Genomic DNA, 19,486 nt, shown 5'->3' with positions numbered 1-19,486 from the left:
TACTAGGTCATGGGGTTTCCAGGTACTGGAGGTGTTTCTAGGTCCATAGACCTGATGGCCTCCCTAGGAGGGAGATGCGAGAATGACCCCTTCTGTGAAGATAGGGATTTGGGGTGACCCTGCCAGGCACATGGCTTGTCCAGGTTCACATCACTGGTGAGTAGGAGGAGGAGGGTCTGCACCAGCTGTGTTCTCAGAGCTGCGGCCCCAGCTGCACTCAGGCCTCCCTGTGGGGTGGGCTGTGTTGGTGTCACTGGGCTTAGATGTGGCAGGGGGTGGGGGGTGAATTGTCAGAGGTACCCTTGGGGAGCTTTGTGTAAGGAGGAATTTGGGCTACACGGATGTAAGAATGTGACCTCACTGCCCTAGCAAGAGAGCACAACAGGACTTGCACCCTGGGTAACCAGGCACTCACTTCCCAAGGAGAGGACAGAGTAGGAATGGATATGCTCTGCTGTGCACTGTTCTCCTGAGGCCATGACCTTGGGAAAGGGTGCAGCAGAGACAACATTTGTCAAAGATACAGAGTGTAGTTCAGGTCTAAGGGCAGATGCCTAGGGCATTTTCCCAAAGAAACCCAGAGGTAACACAGGTAGCTCCAGCACAGCCTGGGGGCCTCTCTGATCCCACATGGGTAGCAGCAGGTTCCCTCCCTGGATGTGTTGAGGTGGAGGGGTTGTGAGTTGTGGATCTCCCTCAAGCAAGAGCAGGCTGATGAGGGGTTAGATGCCAGCTGGGCTGGTCACGGCCACACCCAAGGTCAAAGCTGACTGGGGCAGGGGGGTTCTGTCAATATCCAGGGCAGATCACACTGCCTGAGCTTGATCCCAAGCCCTCTAGGGGAATCTCATTCCTCCCGGGTGAATATCTATGAAGACACAGGATTGGGCCTCATCTGGGAGAAGTTCAAGTGGGCAGAAGAATCAGCGATGAGATAATGGCCACAAAGAGCTCTCATACCTCAAGGCCAATCCACCTGCTATTCACCGTCATTGCAGAGACACCACTGGAGATCAGTCAGGAGCTGGGCAATGGGGACAACCCATCCACCTCCCCAAGAGAGGGGCTGGGGCACCATAACACCAACCAGGGCCAACACAGGCTCTGAGTGAGTGTGGCCATCAAGGGAACTCCAGAACCAGGCCCAGAGATGATTGGGGAAGTTCTCCTTCTCAGAACCCACCCACGCTGGGCCACTCCTCAGGGTCCTGTTCTCAGCTTACATGTAGTTCAGCACACCTGGCTCAGATCTGGAGCATCATGTCATCCTTCCTCTGCATCAATTGGAGGACCTGGAGCTCACAGAGGCAGAGCCCAAAGGTCAGAAGCCTGAGGATGGGTGCCTGGGCATGTGTGGGAGCAATGAGAGCTTGGCCTCACAGGGAGGAGTCCCCAGAAACTGGGGTTGGACCAGGAGCAAAGATGGTCCTCAGACCACCCATCAGCTGGACTGCAGTTCAAGAAGGCATCCTGGGGAGTTCCCATCATGGCACAGCAGAAACAAATCTGACTAGGAACCATGAGGTTGGGGGTTCTATCCCTGGTCTCTCTCAGTGGGTCAAGGATCCAGCGTTGCTGTGAGCTGTGGTCTCTGCAACCGCCATGGCTGTCAGCACTGGATCTACACCATCAACCTGCTCCCCAACCTGAACTTTAACTCCCTTCCCCTGCCATTGTTTCTTTGGGGTTTTTATGAACTTTATTTTTTTCTTTCACTTTATTTAAAGCATCCTATATTTCATGTTTTAAGCTTAAAATAATGCATTTGAAGCTTTTTATCCATTTAAAATTTTGTAATTCAGGAGCATTAAGTACATTCCCAATTCTGTGCAACCATCTCCACTGTCTAGTTTCAGACTATTTCTTTCCCCCAAACAAACCCTGTATCCAAAGTACATAGTCCCAGATTTCCCGTCGTGGCACAGTGGTTAACGAATCCGACTAGGAACCATGAGGTTGTGGGTTCAATCCCTGGCCTTGCTCAGTGGGTTAAGGATCAGGTGTTGCCGTGAGCTGTGGTGTAGGTTGCAGATGTGGCTCGGATCCCACGTTGCTGTGGCTATGGCGATTAGACCCCTAGCCTGGGAACCTCCATATGCCGCGGGAGCAGCCCTAGAAAAGGCAAAAAGACAAAACAAAACAAACAAACAAAAAAAAAAACCCACAAAAAAACAAACAAAAAAAAAAACCCCAAAAAACAAAAAACAAAAAAACCCCACAAAGTACATAGTCCCTACTCCTCCCTCCTGTGGCCCCTGACAACACCTAATCCTTTTTCTTTCTGTTTTTTACCTAGTCTGGGTATTTCCTAGAAATGAAACCATACAAAAGATGGCTTTTTGAGTCCGCCCACATATAGTTAGTGGTGAATTTCTGTTTTTATATTCATTTGAAATAGCATTTTTGTAACTTAAAAGGGAAATCCAGATGGATTAAAGATGAACTACACACAGGACTTCCTGTCGTGGCTCAGTGGCAATGAATCTGACTAGCATCCCTGAGGATGCAGGTTCAATCCCTGGTCTCACTCAGTGGGTTAAGGATCTGACGCTGCTGTGAGCTGTGGCATAGGCCAGCAGCTACAGCTCCAATTCGACCCCTAGCTGGGAACCTCCATATGCCTCATATGTGGCCCTAAAAGGACGGGGAAAAAAATAAATAAATAAAAAAGATGAGATACATGCAATGAAGCTTCTCCTCATCCAGCCAAGGGAAGAAGAAAAGGTCAGAAGACCAGCACAGTGACCGCACAGCTCCCTGCATGCTGGGCACCGCTTCAAGGATTCCGTACATTCCTCAGACCCATGTGAAGTAGCTGCTGGTCCCAGCCCCATACAGACAGGAGAACTGAGGCCCAGGGGACATGGTGACTCACCCGAGGATGCATCCAGGACTCAGGCAGAGAGTACACTGGGCCCCTGGCTGAGAGCAGCCTCTGGGCATCATGGGTTCAACATGCACGCTGTTCTCCCTCTTCCAGCACCTTGGCTTGTGAGGCAAGGAAGGCTTCCAGTGCTGACATCCAGGCCTCTCTGAGGGACACTGACAAGTGTGGTCATGAAGGCTCCTGGGAAAGGAGAAAGATTGAGGGCTGGGAGTCAGGTCTGCATCATACCCTAGTGCTGCCCCTACCACCTATGTGACCGGGAAACACTGCCCAACTTCTCTGTGTCAGGCTTTCCAACCTTGATGCAGAGGCCTGTTGTGCTGGGCCCACAGTAGGCCCTCAACTAGAGGAAGAAGCCAGTCCTCCCCAAAGGACCTCTCTGCTTATGTGCACAAAGCGAACCACATGTGCCAGGCATCACCGAGCTGTCCTCACACAGCAAGGCTAGTGCAATCCAGCAGCGCCTCCCTCCCCTGCCTGAACCCTTTCCCTCCTCAGGGACAGTGGCTCAGATCAGGCCCAGCCTCCCAGAAGTCTAAACGGAGCTTTCTGAGTGGAGGGAATGCCAGCTCCAAACAACTTGTTTCCATGTCATCCCAACAATGAACAAGAGCATCTGCTCTGTGTTGTAGCTGCAAGGTCCTCTCTTTACAAACTGCCCCTTCACTTTGGGGCTAAGAAATGTGAATTCCAGAGCACGTGACCAGCTAACTGATGACTCAGGGGGATGGGGCCCACCCACCACTGCACTCCTCATAGCCAGCCTCCTAGAAGAGGAATCAGTGACCCACAGCCACAGAGAGCTTTATCAGAACATGCCCCCGCCCACTACTGTAAACACATGTGGGAAAACCTGAGGATCCCAAAGGCCTGGTCCCCCGTTGTCCAGAAACCAGAGGTTGGGACAACAGACAGAAGGGGAGAAAGGACTTCCAGATCTCACATCTGGTAAGGAAACATAGAAAGAACTCCTACAACTCCACAACCAGAAAACAACCAATCTGGAGTTCCCTGGTGACTTAGTGGTTAAGGACCCAGCACTGTCACTGCTGTGGCTGGGTTTCGGAATTCTGCATGCCACAGGCATGGCAAAAAAAAAAAAAAAAAAAAAATCTGATTTAGAAAGGGGCAGAGGAACTAATAGACATATTTCCACAGGAGACATATAGATGGCCAACAGACACGGGAAAAGGTACTCAATATCACTCCTCCTCAGGGAAATGCAGATCAAACCACAGGGAGGTATCGCCTCCCACCTGTCAGGATGGTTGTCATCAAAAAGACAAGCAAGGAGTTCCCTTAGTAGCTCAGTGGTTAACCATCCTGACTAGGATCCATAAGGATGCAGATTGGATTCCTGGCTTTGCTCAGTGGGTTAAGGATCCGGCATTGCCGTGAGCTGTGGTGTAGATTACAGATGCAGCTCAGATCTCAAGTTGCTGCGGCTATGATATAGGCCAGCAGCTGCAGCTCCAATACAATCCCTAGCCTGGGAAACTCCATATGCTGCACGTACAGCCCTAAAAAAAAAAAGCAAAATCAACATTTGGATGATGTGGAGAAAAGAGAAATTCATGCAATTTTGGTGTGAGATAAATTGGTACAGACATTGTGGAAAATAGTATAGAGTTTCCTCAAAAACATTAAAAATAGAACTACCATATGATCCAGCAGTTCCACTCCTAAAAATATACCCAAAGGAAATGAAGTCAATATGTTGAAGAGATATCTGTATCCGTGTTCACTGCAGCATTATTCATAGTAACCAAGATGTGGAAACAACCAAAATGTTCATCAATAAATGAAAGGATAAAGGAAAGGTGGAATATATATAAAATGGAACCTTATTCAGCCACACAAAAAAAGAGGAAACTCTGGAGTTCCCATCGTGGCTCAGTGGTTAATGAATCCAACTAGGAACCATGATGTTTCAGGTTTGATCCCTGGCCTCACTCAGTGGGTTAAGGATCTGGCATTGCCGTGAGCTGTGGTGTAGGTTGCAGACGCAGTTCAGATCCGGCGTTGCTGTGGCTCTGGCGTAGGCCGGCAGCTACAGCTCCGATTCGACCCCTAGCCTGGGAACCTCCATATGCCACGAGGGTGGCCCAAGAAAATGGCAAAAAGACAAAAAAAAGACAGAGAGGGAACTCTTTCTATTTGTGACAACATAGATGGGCCTTGAGGGCATCATGCTAAGTGAAATAAGTCAGTCAGGAAAAGAAAAATAAGTATAATCTCACTTGTATGTGGAATCAAAATATTACCAAATTCATAGAAACAGAGAAAAGATTGGTTGTTGCCAGAGGTGGGGTGTTGAGGCGGGAAGGCAATGAGGTAAAGACGGCAAAAGGCATAAATTCCAGCCCTAAAATACCCATGTCTGGGGGATGTAGTGTTCAGCAAGGTGACTGGTTAACAACACTGTTGTGATTTTGATCGTCGCTATGAAAGGAGATCTGAAAAGTCCTCTCTCTCCTTTTTTTTTTTTTTTTTGTCTTTTTGCAATTTCTTGGGCCGCTCCCACGGCATATGGAGGTTCCCAGGCTAGGGGTTGAATTGGAGCTGTAACTGCCAGTCTACACCAGAACCACAGCAATGTAGGAACCAAGCCACGTCTGCAACATACACCACAGCTCACGGCAACACTGGATCCTTAACCCACTGAGCGAGGCCAGGGATCGAACCCACAACCTCATGGTTCCTAGTCGGATTCGTTAACCACTGAGCCACGATGGTAACTCCTGAAAAGTTCTCATCATAAGAAAAATAATTTGTCACTATGTGAGGGGATGGATGTTAACTAAACTTACTCTGGTGATCCTTTCACAATATGTACCTGTATCAAATCACTATGCTGGAGCCCTAAAAGCAACAGAGTTATATGACGATCCTATCGGAAAACACACATCTCAGCATGTGGGGTGAGAGCCTCAACTAACCATTGCTGAAGCTGTCTGCACTACAACAGCAGAGGGCACTATGAAGGAGACCGTAGGTCCCTCAAACCTAAAACTTTTCCCTCAGGCCCTCCATGGGGAAAGTGTGCCGACCCTGCCCTGGAAGACTGTGGACATAGCACCAACAACAGGGAGCTTTTGTGAGAGATTTTCCTTCCTGAAAAAGACAAGCAGGGGAAAAAACTGCCCCCTTGCTTCCGACTTAAGTGCAAACTGTGCAGAGATGATGGCTGAAGTCAAGGCAGCCACACTGCATCCACGAGGGAGCAATACCAACATTCTGGAAATGGTGGAGTAGAGAGGTGGGTGGCATCTGAGTCACTGAGGACACTCTTGGGCTACCAGACCATTTCTGGACCTCTCACCTCTCATATCATTAAAGATTTGATGCCTTTGTGTTTTAAGCCACTCTCAGCAGGGGCTGCCATCACTTCAGGCAAACATGTAACTGATCGAGCCTTCAAATCTTAATTAAAATTTCTCTGTCCTGGAGTTCCCGTCGTGGTGCGGTGGTTAACGAATCCGACTAGGAACCATGAGGTTGCGGGTTCGGTCCCTGCCCTTGCTCAGTGGGTTAATGATCCGGCGTTGCCGTGAGCTGTGGTGTAGATTGCAGAGGCGGCTCGGATCCCGCATTGCTGTGGCTCTGGTGTAGGCCAGTGGCTACAGCTCCGATTCAACCCCTAGCCTAGGAACCTCCATATGCCGAGGGAGCGGCCCAAGAAATAGCAACAACAACAACAAAAGACAAAAAAAAAAAAAAATTTCTCTGTCCTTAACCAGTTTCCCAGCAGATATAGGTCTCTGCTCCTGTCCCCAAGCCTTCATCCAGGAAATCAGCTCACACACTATGGTGCCCTGTCTGCCTGTCTGGCTCATCTATATTTGGTCTATGAACACCTCAGGGTCAGGCCTCTGCATTTTCTGCTCTGTACAGCCTGAGCCTACACACAGTGGACCTTCAGGGGCTGAGGGACCTCACCTCCAGCCATCAAAACATCCATGGATTCACTTTGGGCCACACACTGCTTCCAGACCCCAGGGGCTTTGACCAGCTCTACAGCATGAAGAGTGAGGTCCCTTGTAAACTAAGGTTCCCAGCCATCAGATATCACCTCACCCTTGCATCCAAGGGTGAGCTTGGATTCACTGTCAGCGTGGTCTCTCCTGTGGTGCCATGGGGGCCACAATTTGGAGAAAAGAGTCCAGGGGCTGAGTTTCAAGGAAGATGTGGAGAGGACAGCAGTGGATGCATCCTGTTCCAAACTCAGTGAGGTCCCCTGCGTATTCTGGAAAAGGACTCTGGTGCACAAGTGGGGAATAGTTCCCCCAAGCCCTAAAGGAAGGAGCAGTCCCTATAAATGATGGGCACTCTTGGCCTCCCCTGAAGCAACTCCAGATGGCAGCCCCTGAAGAGGACTTCCTGTGTGATCACATGATCAAGACTCCATAATTGTCATGCAAACAAGAGAAAAGGATTCAGGGTGTGGAGGAACTAGGAGGGTGTGGTGGGGCTGGTTAAGGAAGGTCTCCCATTCGACCTTCAGTGGGAATTGCTTTTGTGAGTCTCCAAGCAGCTGCAGGGCAGTTACCAAGCCTCAGGCCCCCAAGGTAACTGGCATGGGCCTGGGTACCTCAGCCTCGTCACATGGACAAGCCATACCTTGTGGTTCCCAAATGTCAAGTAGCAAGATCTGGGGTTTCTCTCTGGCTCCACGCTTCCTCACTACAGCCCAGGTACCTCCCTTCTCTAAGCCTCAGTTTATTTAATTTTATTGATTGATTGTCTTTTTTGAGCCACAGCTGCAGCATATGGAGGTTTCCAGGCTAGGGGCTGAATCAGAGCTGTAGCCGCTGATCTACACCACAGCCACATCAGCCAGAACTGAGCTGCATCTGCAGAACTACACCACAGCTTATGGCAACGCCAGATCCTAAACCCACTGAGCGAGGCCAAGGATCAAACCCGCATCCTCATGGACACCAGTCAGGTTCCTTAACCACTGAACCAAGATGGGAACTCCTGTCCCTCAGTTTTGTCCTCAAGAACAGGGACCTGGGGGAGTTCCCGTCGTGGCTCAGTGGTAACGAATCCGTCTAGGAACCATGGGGTTGCAGGTTCGATCCCTGGCCTTGTTCAGTGGGTTAAGGATCGGCGTTGCCGTGAGCTGAGGTGTAGGTTGCAGACGCGGCTCGGTTCCCGCGTTGCTGTGGCTCTGGCGTAGCCACAGCTCCGATTAGACCCCTAGCCTGGGTACCTCCATATGCCGCGGGAGCGGCCCAAGAAATGGCAAAAAGACAAAAAAAAAAAAAAAAAAAAAAAGAACGGGGACCTGGATTGCTACCTTAACAGAATACTGTAAGTATTAATTTGGGTTATCCTGCAATTTATAGCTGACCTAAGAGAGATGTCTTGAATCCACTGGGATCTCCAGAGTAAATTGAAGTCTCTCGGTGACATTTGGACGTTAAACCCACACTGATGCAGTTCCAGGGTCTCCAATTGAGCTGAACCGTCCATTTTATTGAAAGTCAGTAACTGAAAACCAAAATGGCCTAAACAAGCTGACAAGCAGGAGAGACTGACGTACATACCTGAGACATCCATAGGTAGACCGCTTCCTGCAGGGCAGTTACCTGGTGCTCTATGAAGTCAGCAGCCGTCATCTCTCCCGACTTCTGGGCTCTGCTTACTGGAGTCACCCTCAGATGCGCTGCCTTTATGGGGGAAGATGGCCGCCAACTGCCACAGGCTCCCAACAGAAATAGAGCTCCTTGCTCCCAGCATTTCAGCACAGAAACCCCACCCTGGAGCATGATTGGCCACTCGCCCAGTCCTAAGCCAATCACAGTGGCTGGGGAGGATGCAACATGCTGATTGGCCAGATCAAGGTCATGTGACCATCCTCTCCAGGAGACTCGTGAGCATTTCACCGTTTCCAAGTGAGAGACGGTGAGATACAAGAGAGCAGGGATGAGGGTCCGGCAGCTGCATCCTCTGCGCTGTTTCCTGAGATGTATCTGCTCATATTCTCTTCCCATATCCTGTTGTCCTCTGTTTACAGGAGAATTCCTGACTCACCTCTTTCCTTCCCAAGCCCCATTTCACCCACCCACACCAAAAAGAAACAAGACCTTTTGTTCCAAGATTGAATTTGGGGATCCTCTCCCCACCTCAAGGCTTGCTTTTCGTGTCCCATTATAATGACTTATGCAGTCAGCAAATGTCCACTGAGCCCCTATTACGTGCAGCTGTGGGTTCTCAGGACTGTTAGTTGTTGCGAGTAGTGGGTGTCATCCAGGAGGCTCCCAAAGGAAATGAGGTTTGTCTGAGTAAGCCTCTGGTGGAGAGCTTCCAATCCCAGCCTGCCAACCACTGTGTGGCCCTGGGGAAGTTCTCCCTCTCTCTGGCCTTCTGTTTTCTCATCTGTAAAATGAAGTGCTGGGGAAAATAAGGTCCTGAAACCCCCTCAGCTCTGACATGCTGTGGCTGGGTCTTGGAACGTGTCTCTCCAGCTGTGAGTCAGCCCATGAGTACCATGGACAGTAACCACAACACTCCCAGGAAAGGGCTGGGCTGAGTCCACAGTTTCACACTTGTGCATCTACATCCTTCCCCTTCGTGGCTGCTGAGGGCACCCCGGGCAGAGGAGGATCAGGGCTTCCTGTGCCTGTGAGGAGCCTGGGCTCTAGGTCTCTATGCATTTGCCCAGTGCTGCTTCTGCTGCTGACACAGTGTTCTCAAAGTTGAGGTTCTTATCTCCTCACAGAAGGAATTCAGAAATGAGGTGGAAACTGAGAAAGAGAAGTTAGGATTTATTTCAGTGAGAAATATACCTCTTAAATAGAGGTGGGCAGCAAGCAGCTGCCCTGTGCTTCTCTAGCAAGCCGGTTATAAGGGGCAGCCAACCGCATGTACAGAATGCTCACTGAGTAGATGGGGTTTGGGAGTTGTAGTCCTATGTTTTCATCCCAGCTCCACCTTCACGAAAGGAGGAGAGATTTTTGTCCTTATTTAGCTTTGATGGGGAGTATTGGCATTGGTGCATGATGGATCCTTCTTATATGAATAGCAAATTTATTGTAATGAGGGCAAAATAAGCAAAAAGTTACATTCCAACACTGGAGAGTCTCTCCCTTCCCCACCTTTCTGTTTGACACCAGGCACTTATCTCCCCAAAATGTGTGGTCTCCTATCTGTCTGGGGGTTCCTTCTTTTCTTTATCTGCCCATGATCCCACTCTTTGCATGTTTGGTTTACTGCCATGTGGCCCTGTGTCCCTATTCTCTGCCCAGACCAGGTACCTGCCTGCTGTAAGAGTACTATTTTTTTTAAAGAAGGATGATTTATTAGAACACAGGGAACCTAAGAACAGAGAGAGACTGGATTAGCTGTCTTCCCAAAAGATGGAACAGCAACTGGTAAGACATGAGATGCCAAGTCTGCTATGTTTCTTCCACCCTCCTGGGTCCGCATAGTCACCTGTGCTTTCTTTGCACAGCACTAGATCCTCTTGCCTTTTAAAACTATTGGTTTCAGAGTTCCCCTTGAGGTGCAGCAGGAACAAATCCAACTAGTATCCATAAGGATGTGGGTTCTATCTCTGGGCTCACTCAGTGGGTAGGGGATCTAGCATTGCTTTCTGTGAGTCGTAGTGTAGGTTGCCCATGCAGTTCAGATCCCACATTGCTGTGGCTATAGGGCAGGCCGGCAGCTACAGCTCCAATTCAAACCCTAGCCCGGGACCTTCCATATGTCATGGGTGCAGCACTAAAAAGCAAACAAAACAGGAGTTCCTGTCGTGGCTCAGTGGTTAACGGATCCGACTAGGAACCATGAGGTTGCGGGTTCGGTCCCTGGCCTTGCTCAGTGGGTTAACAATCCGGCGTTGCCGTGAGCTGTGGTGTAGGTTGCAGACGCGGCTTGGATCCCACGTTGCTATGGCTCTGGTGTAGGCCGGTGGCTACAGCTCGGATTCGACCCCTAGCCTGGGAACCTCCATATGCCGTGGGAGCAGCCCAAAGAAATAGCAAAAAGACAAATAAATAAATAAATAAATAAATAAAATAAAATAAAAAGCAAACAAAACAAAGCTAAACAAGATTACTGGCATCTCTCCAGCTCCATTGCCAGGGCCCTAGTCTATAGTACTATCTATCCCTGCAAAACTGGAACAGCCTCCTAATGTTTCTCCTCAAAACCACTCTGCTGTTCTCACTATAGCCGGAAGTACCTATTAAAAATGGAAAATGCATTCAGTGGTTTTCTACTGCTCCTAAGATAAACATCCTAATCTCAAGACTGGTGGAGAATCAGACTACAAATTGGCCATATTCTGTGCCCTTCTGCTGGGGCTCCCCTCTCATTGGAGGATTATATAGCCTTGCCTTTGCTTCTCTCAGTCAAGGAAAAGGATTTATGAACAACGAAAGCAATGTGAGCACACACTTTAGAACCAGTGCATGATTTACCATTTCTTTTCCTTCTAATGTGGCACTGGCAGCCTCCAGATGGAGATTGTCTGTCAGCCTGAGTCCAGAGGGGAGGATGACATGAGCAGAGCCATGCAAGCAGGTAGCATGAGGAGTACATTAACCTTATTGAAGGCCACTGACATTTGGGGAATCTTGTGTTACTCAGCATAAAAGCTTCTCCTAACTGATACACATAACTCACAAGCTCTTACTTTTGCCTCATCTCTGCTAAAGCCCCACTGGCCATTCATTCATAGTTACAAAACTTGCTCCTTCCCATAGTTTCTATTGTGGCTCAGCAAAAAGGAACCCAACTAATTTCCATGAGGATGCAGCTTTGATCCCTGGCCTCACTCAGTGGGTTAAGGATCCGGCACTACTGTGAGCTGTGGTGTAGGTCACAGATGCAGCAGTGGCTGTAGTGTTGGCTGGCAGCTGCAGCTCCAATTCCAACCCTGGCATGGGAACTTCCATATGCTGTGGATGCAGCCCTAAAAAGCAAAACAAAAGACAAAAATTTCTCCTTCCTACAATCTTCTTTGGTTATTCTCTCTCCTGTGAAGGGTATTTACAACCTTGTGTTACTGTTACTCAGTTAATATTTACTGAGATCTTGGCTTAAACATGAAGAATTCAGAAAAGGATCACCTGATCTGTGTTGAATGGACCTAGAATTCACCTTTTAGCCATTAGATCTCTTTCATTGAAGTATAAGTTCCATGAGGACAGAGCCCAGGTATTTAGTTCATGTGTTTTGGAAGCACTGCTCCACCCCCACTATGTGCCAGGGCTCATGTTGAGCATCTAGATGTAGTGGGGGCGAATCAGCCCTGAGTCCTGCTCCCATTACACACTCCATGGCAGGAGAGACAAACCCACAAGCAGCAGCACTTGAACCCCTTGTGATCACCTTAGCAGGAGATGAACACAAAAGAGACTGGAAGGAAAACCAGGGAGTCTGCCTGGAGGAAGGGTAGGGAAGCCTGTTTTGAAGGACTTGGAGTTGCCCAGGTGGAGACTTCCTGGGTAGTGTGGTAGGGGGATGGGTGAGCAAGAAGCAGTGTGTCCAGAGTTTCCAAAGGATGAGCGCAGGAGCAGCCAGGACCAGAAATGGATACCTGGCATCAGTATTTCTGTGAACACAAGGGTTCTTATTAGGTGTTTTGCAAGTGAAAAGCAGCTTGAGGTGCTTATATATTGAAGCTGATTGTCAGTGATGATAAGAGCAGATTCCAGGCCCTTCCAGACAATGGGTGTCAGGGCAAACTCTGATCTGGGAGTTGGATGGGTCTCATGTGGTTAAAGTTAAAGTTAAACAGATCTAACACAGAGTCAGATTTGTTCTTCCCTATCACATCAGGACCCCTGAGCAATTGTGTATATGGGACCCATAACAAAAGTGCTCCCTCATGATGCTCTGGGGACTTGTCCATGTCCTAAGTAGCTAAGAACAGGCCTGTTTGGGACTGCAGAGAAGGGTTGGCCACCTGGGGTCAGGGCTTTGGCAACCAGGCCTCTGAGAAATGTGCTCCCCATCCAGAGAGCCTGAGGGCAGGGCCTGTTAAGAAGGGCAGGAAATGAGTAGGGTGTATAGACAGAGACTCTCATCAGAGCTCTTAGTTCCACGCAAGCCTCTTCGGTTCAAACCCTGCATCTCAGCCTGGAGTCCCTGCCTGGCAGATCTCCATGCCTGTTTGGGGCTTCCAGAAGCGGGCAGGGGAATAATGCTAATTGAGATGAGATTTGGTCTGTATTTGTCAGTTTTGTTGCCCTTGAGAGACAAGGTGAAGGGTGCTCTGGCTCTGTCCTCCACCCCTTCCTGGAGGAGGGGGCTTCCCTGACCACCCTGCTCCAGTTTTCAGGGACAAGCCTAGAAGCTCAGGAAGCAGGAGAAATTGAGGCCCTTGGTGGACCCCCCTGCCCCTTATTGCAGCTCACCCAGCCAGCAGCTCTTACCCCAGAGCCTTCAAGACAGCAGCTGAATTAGATCAAGTCACAGGGGATCACGGTCTGTTTTAGTCACCCCAACCTGGTATGAGGCACCTACTGTTCTTACTGCTCTTTGAGTTACCATTTATCTGCAGTACAGCTGGAAATGGGGCAGAATCCCATTTGACAGAAGAGAACCTGGTTCACCAAGGTCCTGTGACTTGACCAAGATACTCAGCAAGGAAGTGGCAGCTCAGGCCAGGGCTTTTGGTTTCAAATCCCCTTGTACTGAGTCTGTGTCCCCTTCTTCTGCTCCTGGGCAGGAGGGACAGGGCATGTCTGCCCCACCAATGGGGACTTTAGTCTCACCCTTAACTCCCTGGATCCCAGTTCCCCCAATATCAGCACCTCTTCCCAAGTAGACATGTGAGGATAAAGAAGACTGAGTATTTGAGTCCTTTAGGAAACAAGGCCTCTGTGCTCAGGGGACAGCATTCTGCACAGAATCAGAGACAACCCCTCCCGGCAGTGGAGAGGGAAGGCCATCTTGCTGGCAGGTGGGCTCACTGATAGTCCTGGCTTTGAGTGACCTGGGACAAGTGGCCCTGGAGCCCCACTGCTGCATCTCACTCCTGCAGACCAGGTCACCCCCTTTGCACCCTATAGACTGCCCCTGGGGCAAAAGGCCAGATGCCCATTTTCCAGAGCTAATACCCCAGCCTGTAGGGTTGATGCAACAAAACCTTTTGTTCAATCTCTATGGAGTCTGTGCAACTTGGAATCAAAATTAAAAAAACAAACAAACAAACAAACAAAAAAAAACACAAGATGTAGGTTTAGGCACCCGGTCAAGCCCAGAAGGGGGGTTGAGCAAGGCAAAGACCAAAAACCCATGCAAGCAGTGTCATGCAGATTGAACCGAGGAAGGCCTGAATTCATCAGGGGGGGATGGGGCAAAGGGTCAGTGTAGAATGAAATGGGCTGAGGGCAAAACTCCGCCTACTGGGCAGAAAAGAACCTGGAAAGGGGCCAATTCCAGATGCACAAAAATGCAGATCTGCCAATAAAAGTGGACATCTCCACTGGTCCCCAGTCCAGCTCCCCTCCAGGCATCGGCATCCAGGGTGGTTGTTAACCATCATTTGAGGTCTGGCCAGTCCCCTGCACCCTCTGCAGTCCAGCAGCTCCAGAGACATGCTCTTTGTTTTTTGGGTTTTTTGTTTTGTTTTGTTTTGTTTTTTGGTCTTTTTGTGTTTTCTTGAGCTGCTCCTGTGGCATATGGAGGTTCCCAGGCTAGGGGTCTAATTGGAGCTGTAACCACTGGCCTACGCCAGAGCCACAGCAACACAGGATCCGAGCCGTGTCTGCAACCTACACCACAGCTCACGGCAACGCCGGATCTTTAACCCACTAAGCAAGGCCAGGGATCGAACCCGCAACCTCATGGTTCCTAGTCGGATTCGTTAACCACTGCACCAAGACAGGGACTCCAAGACATACTCTTTGAAATATGTTCTAGGCTCAAAAATGAAACCTGGAGGGTATCTGACCCTCACCCAATATAGACTCATGTTTACCTCAGAGAGGACAGTGTATCAGAAGTTGGGGGGAGTTCCCATCATGGCTCAGGGAGAGTCCTCAGAGGGGATGGCAGCTGCTGGAAGCTGGGGTTACCTTGGGATGATGGGCCCCCAAATGGCAGGGCTCAAGGAAAAGTCAAATCATTTGAAAATGTACTATCTGAAAGAAATCCTTACCTCTGCCTCCCTGACATGACCAAAGCTAAGGCAGGGAAACTGCACTTTGAGTTGGTGGGAGAAAGTCCTAGGCCCTGATGGGACACCCTCCACTAGAAGAATGATTCACTCCTAGCAATCCAGGAGACCCCGGGAACCCAATAGCCCACATCCCAGCGTAGTCAATAAAGTAGGTGTGAACTCTGCTTGGCTGTGCAGATAGCCTGGGCATGTACTACCTGACCTGCTTCCAAGTCTCTTCCCATCCCAGGAAGGAGCCAAGAAAAGACTTTAAAACATGTTTCTTTTTTAAAATCATCATCCTAATAACTTGGCTGAGCAGGTACAGCTGGTGGCACTGAGGCACCCAATGGTCTCTGGGCTACAGATCAGCTACAAAGGCCCCTGGGCCACTGGCCTGACCACCCAAAGATTAAGAGATGGCAATTTCAAGGTCACATGTTAGAAGAGTCCCAACTTGACCACAGTTTCTGGTAGAACTTGACGTCCTCAGAAGGGGGCCTACCTTTTGTAGGCTGGCCCAAGGGATGGGTGATGCTATTGATGTGGGTGAGGCTGTTGGAGTGGAGGCCACTGATGGCATTGAGGAAGAAGAGGACAGAGGCCTCTAGGAGGTCAGGGTGAGGCCAATGAGTGTGACCTGCTTCCTGAGAAGGATCAGGAAGCTCAGGTTCAGGAAGCTCAGGACCCCCCTGAATGAGAAGATGAAAGAGACAAGGAGAAGGATGGACCCCATGGCCCACTTGTGCTGTGAGCGGAGGTCCTCAGACACCTGGGATACCATGAGGAGCACCAGGCCAAGGTGGCCATGCTGCGGGCCAGGGCCATGCCCCAGGCCAACCCGGGCACGTGGGCCTGACTCAGGTCACTGAGGCATTGCGGTGCAGTCTAGTTGGAGGTTGTGCAGAAGTGCCACAGCCCAAACTGGCGGTCCTCGGCCAGGAGCCAGTGGCCATCACAGATGGAGATGGATGAGAGGATCTCGGACTAGGAGGCACACAGGATGATAAGGGTCTGGATGAAGGACTCAAAGGAGGACTGGCGGGGCCTACTTTGGACCAGCAGCCTCTGGGTCTGGGAGAAAGCACAGAGGCAGTGTGTCCAGAGGGCTGCCGAAGGGCTCAGGACCCTGACTCAACATGGACAATCCTTCAAAACACAAAACAGGAGTTCCCGTCGTGGCTCAGTGGTTAACAATTCCGACTAGGAACCATGAAGTTTCCAGTTCGATTCCTGGCCTCGCTCAGTGGGTTAAGGATCCAGCATTGCCGTGAGCTGTGGTGTGGGTCGCAGACAAGGCTCCGATCCCGCATTGCTGTGGCTCTGGCATAGGCCGGCAGATATAGCTCCGATTAGACCCCTAGCCTGGGAACCTCCATGTGCCGCGGGAGTGGCCCTAGAAAAGGCAAAAAAAAAAAAACCCAAAAAAAAACCCAAGACAAAGGCAGTCTGAGGCAGTGGAAAGAGCACCTGGGCAAGGGTCTGGGCTATGGTTTTAACTGCATCTCCATGTTCCCTAGAGGGCTTCCAGGTGCTAACACAGGGGAGTAAGGGGTCAGCACTGGCCCCTCACTTCAGCCACAAGAGATCCCTCTTACCTGCTGGAGACACTGGGAATCTAAGGGTCTGTTCTGGATTTCATTAGGAGAAGCAGCTCTGCTCAGAAACAAACCAAGAGACGTTTGAAACCTCTGTGTCTTTAAACCATTAAAGGTGTTTGTGTGGTTTCTTCACCTCCTTAGCCCTGGCTTTCTCATCTACAAAGTGGAGTTAGTGCCCTGCAGGAAAGCCTGAGCCATGAAGTCACCAGGTGAGGTTATAAGTGATAGGGATGGAGTAAGTACAGGTAGGTGCAGAAGTCCCAACAAAGGACCATAGTTAAAGAGGGAAATTTAGGGGACATTGGGAGATCACTGTAAGTTAATAACTGCTCAAGAAAGCCATCAGCACAAGGACATCATTTAAACTCTGACACCAGTAATTCAATGAGATAGGATATGTATATAAACGTGCACAGCATGTGGGCAGTTCCCGATTTACTGAAACCATTCCTGCTAATAGGATCCATTGGAGTCCTCACTCCTCACCACTGCCCCTTACCCCAGCTGCCAGCACCTCTCCAAGCTTTCAGTGATCCAGGGCCTGAAACCCTCTCCTGGAGAACAGCCAGGGGGCCGCATGGTCAGGGAAGGTTGCTGGACCAGAGGGGACAAGAGCAGCCCCTGACCCTCAGGCCTCCAGCTGTGACTTTGGGCCAGTCAGTTGAATCTCTTAGAGCCTGGACTTTCTCCACTAACAAAATGCATGAATTTCCCTTTTTCATCCAGAACCTTGAATGATTTCCAGTCATCTGTAGAACAATAGTGTCACTCCTTCCTGGGCCACTGAGTCCAATGCCAAGGTCTTGTCTTCCTCTATAACCCAGGGCTCCATGTGATCATGTCAACCCCTAAGTAGCACTTTGGGCTCCTCACTCCTCATTCTCCACTTCTCCCCTCACTCCACCTCTCACCCCCAACTCAGCCGAGGCCCTGGTCAGGCCCTCCTCCTCCTCCTCTTCCTCCTCCTCCTCTTCCTCCTCCTCCTCTTCCTCCTCCTCCTCATCTTCTTCTGCTGGAAATCTCTTCAATGCTTCCTAAAGAGTCAGCCTGCCCCCTTCAATGCCTGGCCTACCCCTGCCTGCATTGCTGCATTGGTCAGGCAGGTGCAGAAGCCAAACTGCTTGCTTTTTTTTTTTTTTTTTTTACGTGATACTCCTGGCATGTGGAATTCCCCAGGGCCAGCGATCAAAACCAAACCACAGCAGAGACCCGAGCCACTGCAGTGACAGTGCTAGATCTTTAACTCGTTGTGCCACAGGAGAACTTGCTGTCTGCTTCCTTTTTAGCACTTTGACCTCCGGCAGGTTCTTTATCCCCTAGAGATTACAGTACCCACCTCCTGCGGTCCTGGTGGAGCCAAAATGAGTTCTTAGCACCATCAGGGCTTAGGTCTGTCCCAGGCAGGGGGTTAAGTGCTCCTAAGCACTATTTTCAACCAAGCACAGCCCCTACCCCCACCCCAGTAGACCCCCAGGGGTTGACTTCATCTTCCCCAACCCCCTTTTTTTTCTTCCACTAAAAAATAAAGTCCCTTTCCCTGGTCTTCCTGCCCCTTCCTTTGTGCCCCCCTGGCACAAAGCCCTCCCCCTCCCCAGTTCATCCTGCCTGCAGTTCCTGACCCTCTTCACTTAGCACTCACTCCCCCACACCTCCTTCTAAATCCTGCTTCCCAGGTCTCCCTCCCTAACTGTGCCCTCACCTCCTTGAGGGGAGACCACACCCTCTCCCACCTTCTCACTGCCCCTCGCAGGAGGGTGCTGGGTCAGGACCCCACAGCAGGTCCCAGAACAAAGCGGAGCAATCCCTGCATCATCTTCTCTGCCCCACCCCTCAGGCTGTGGTGCCCTGGACACAGGGGGGCTTTGGGGGGTGGCTTGTAGGTGCAGTTTCTCCTCTTAGAGAGAGTCAAAAAACGGCAGGTGGCATTGGGAACCAAGAAATCCTGGTTCTGACTCTCGATTCTGACACTGAGGTGGCCACCAGGGGCAGGGTGCTTCACCTATGGCCCTCAGTCACCTCTTCTGTAAAATGGGCGGGGCAGCATCACTGGAGTCAGTGTTGTTGGGGTCCAAGCACTTGCAGGCAAAGTCTGCAAGCCTCTCTCATTGTCCTCAGGACCATCCAACAGGGAGGCTCCAGAGGAGGCAAGCTGGTGGGACAGGTCTTCTAAAGGCAGTGCCCACAGGGCAGAGGTCCCCCAGGCTTAGTCTTCCCTTTGGGGAGACTCACATCCCAGGGGAGGGGACAGGAATGGGCAGGTTCTCCTAAATGAACACCTAGCATCACTCTAAGGAGAAACTCAATCTTTTCGAGAGACAGGCCCCTTCACTACAGCCTTTTCTCTGACATGTCTGCAAACCCCAGCAGGTCCACCCTGGCCCCTATGATCAGTTCCAGAGGGGCAATGGTCTTCCCACCCCGCCTCCCAAGAAAGTTCTGGCTTCCCCAGAGATGCTCACTTTGTTACATAAGGCAAGCCTCACAGGCCTGCTTTCCTCAAGGGGACCCCTCTGGTGAACCTAAGGGTTGGAGACTGTTGACCTCAGTGAAAAGCAGAACAATCCTCTCCCAAGAAGTTGGGAATCCCCAGGGCTTGCAAGGAGCCCTTGCGCAGGAACAGCCTTGGAGTTCTGGCCCCAGGAGGCTTCCTACCCACCCTCAAGACCCAAGAGAGCAACCACCTGCCCATCCCTGCCCACCCCTGCTGGAGAGCCAGGGGCTGTAAGTCACGACCAGTGTTAGGTCCGATATCCCCTAGGGCAGGCAGCCCCCAGCCCCCAGCTCCCGGCTCCAGGCTCTCTCGGGGTATCCAGCACATCGAGGGCACTCCTGCCTGGTTCCCTCGTGCTTCTTGGCTCTAATCACCAGTTCTGAACCCAG

General features: G+C 50.5%; 1 pseudogene; it reads right to left on the bottom strand.

Moving 5' to 3' along the window:
- LOC100625336 lies at positions 15,440-17,185 on the bottom strand (annotated as a pseudogene).

Source organism: Sus scrofa, chromosome 15 (assembly GCF_000003025.6).
Source record: "Sus scrofa isolate TJ Tabasco breed Duroc chromosome 15, Sscrofa11.1, whole genome shotgun sequence".
In the NCBI taxonomy this organism is placed as follows: domain Eukaryota; kingdom Metazoa; phylum Chordata; class Mammalia; order Artiodactyla; family Suidae; genus Sus; species Sus scrofa.
Note: the sequence above shows the minus strand (reverse complement) of the source record. Positions and strands in the feature narration are given on the sequence as shown.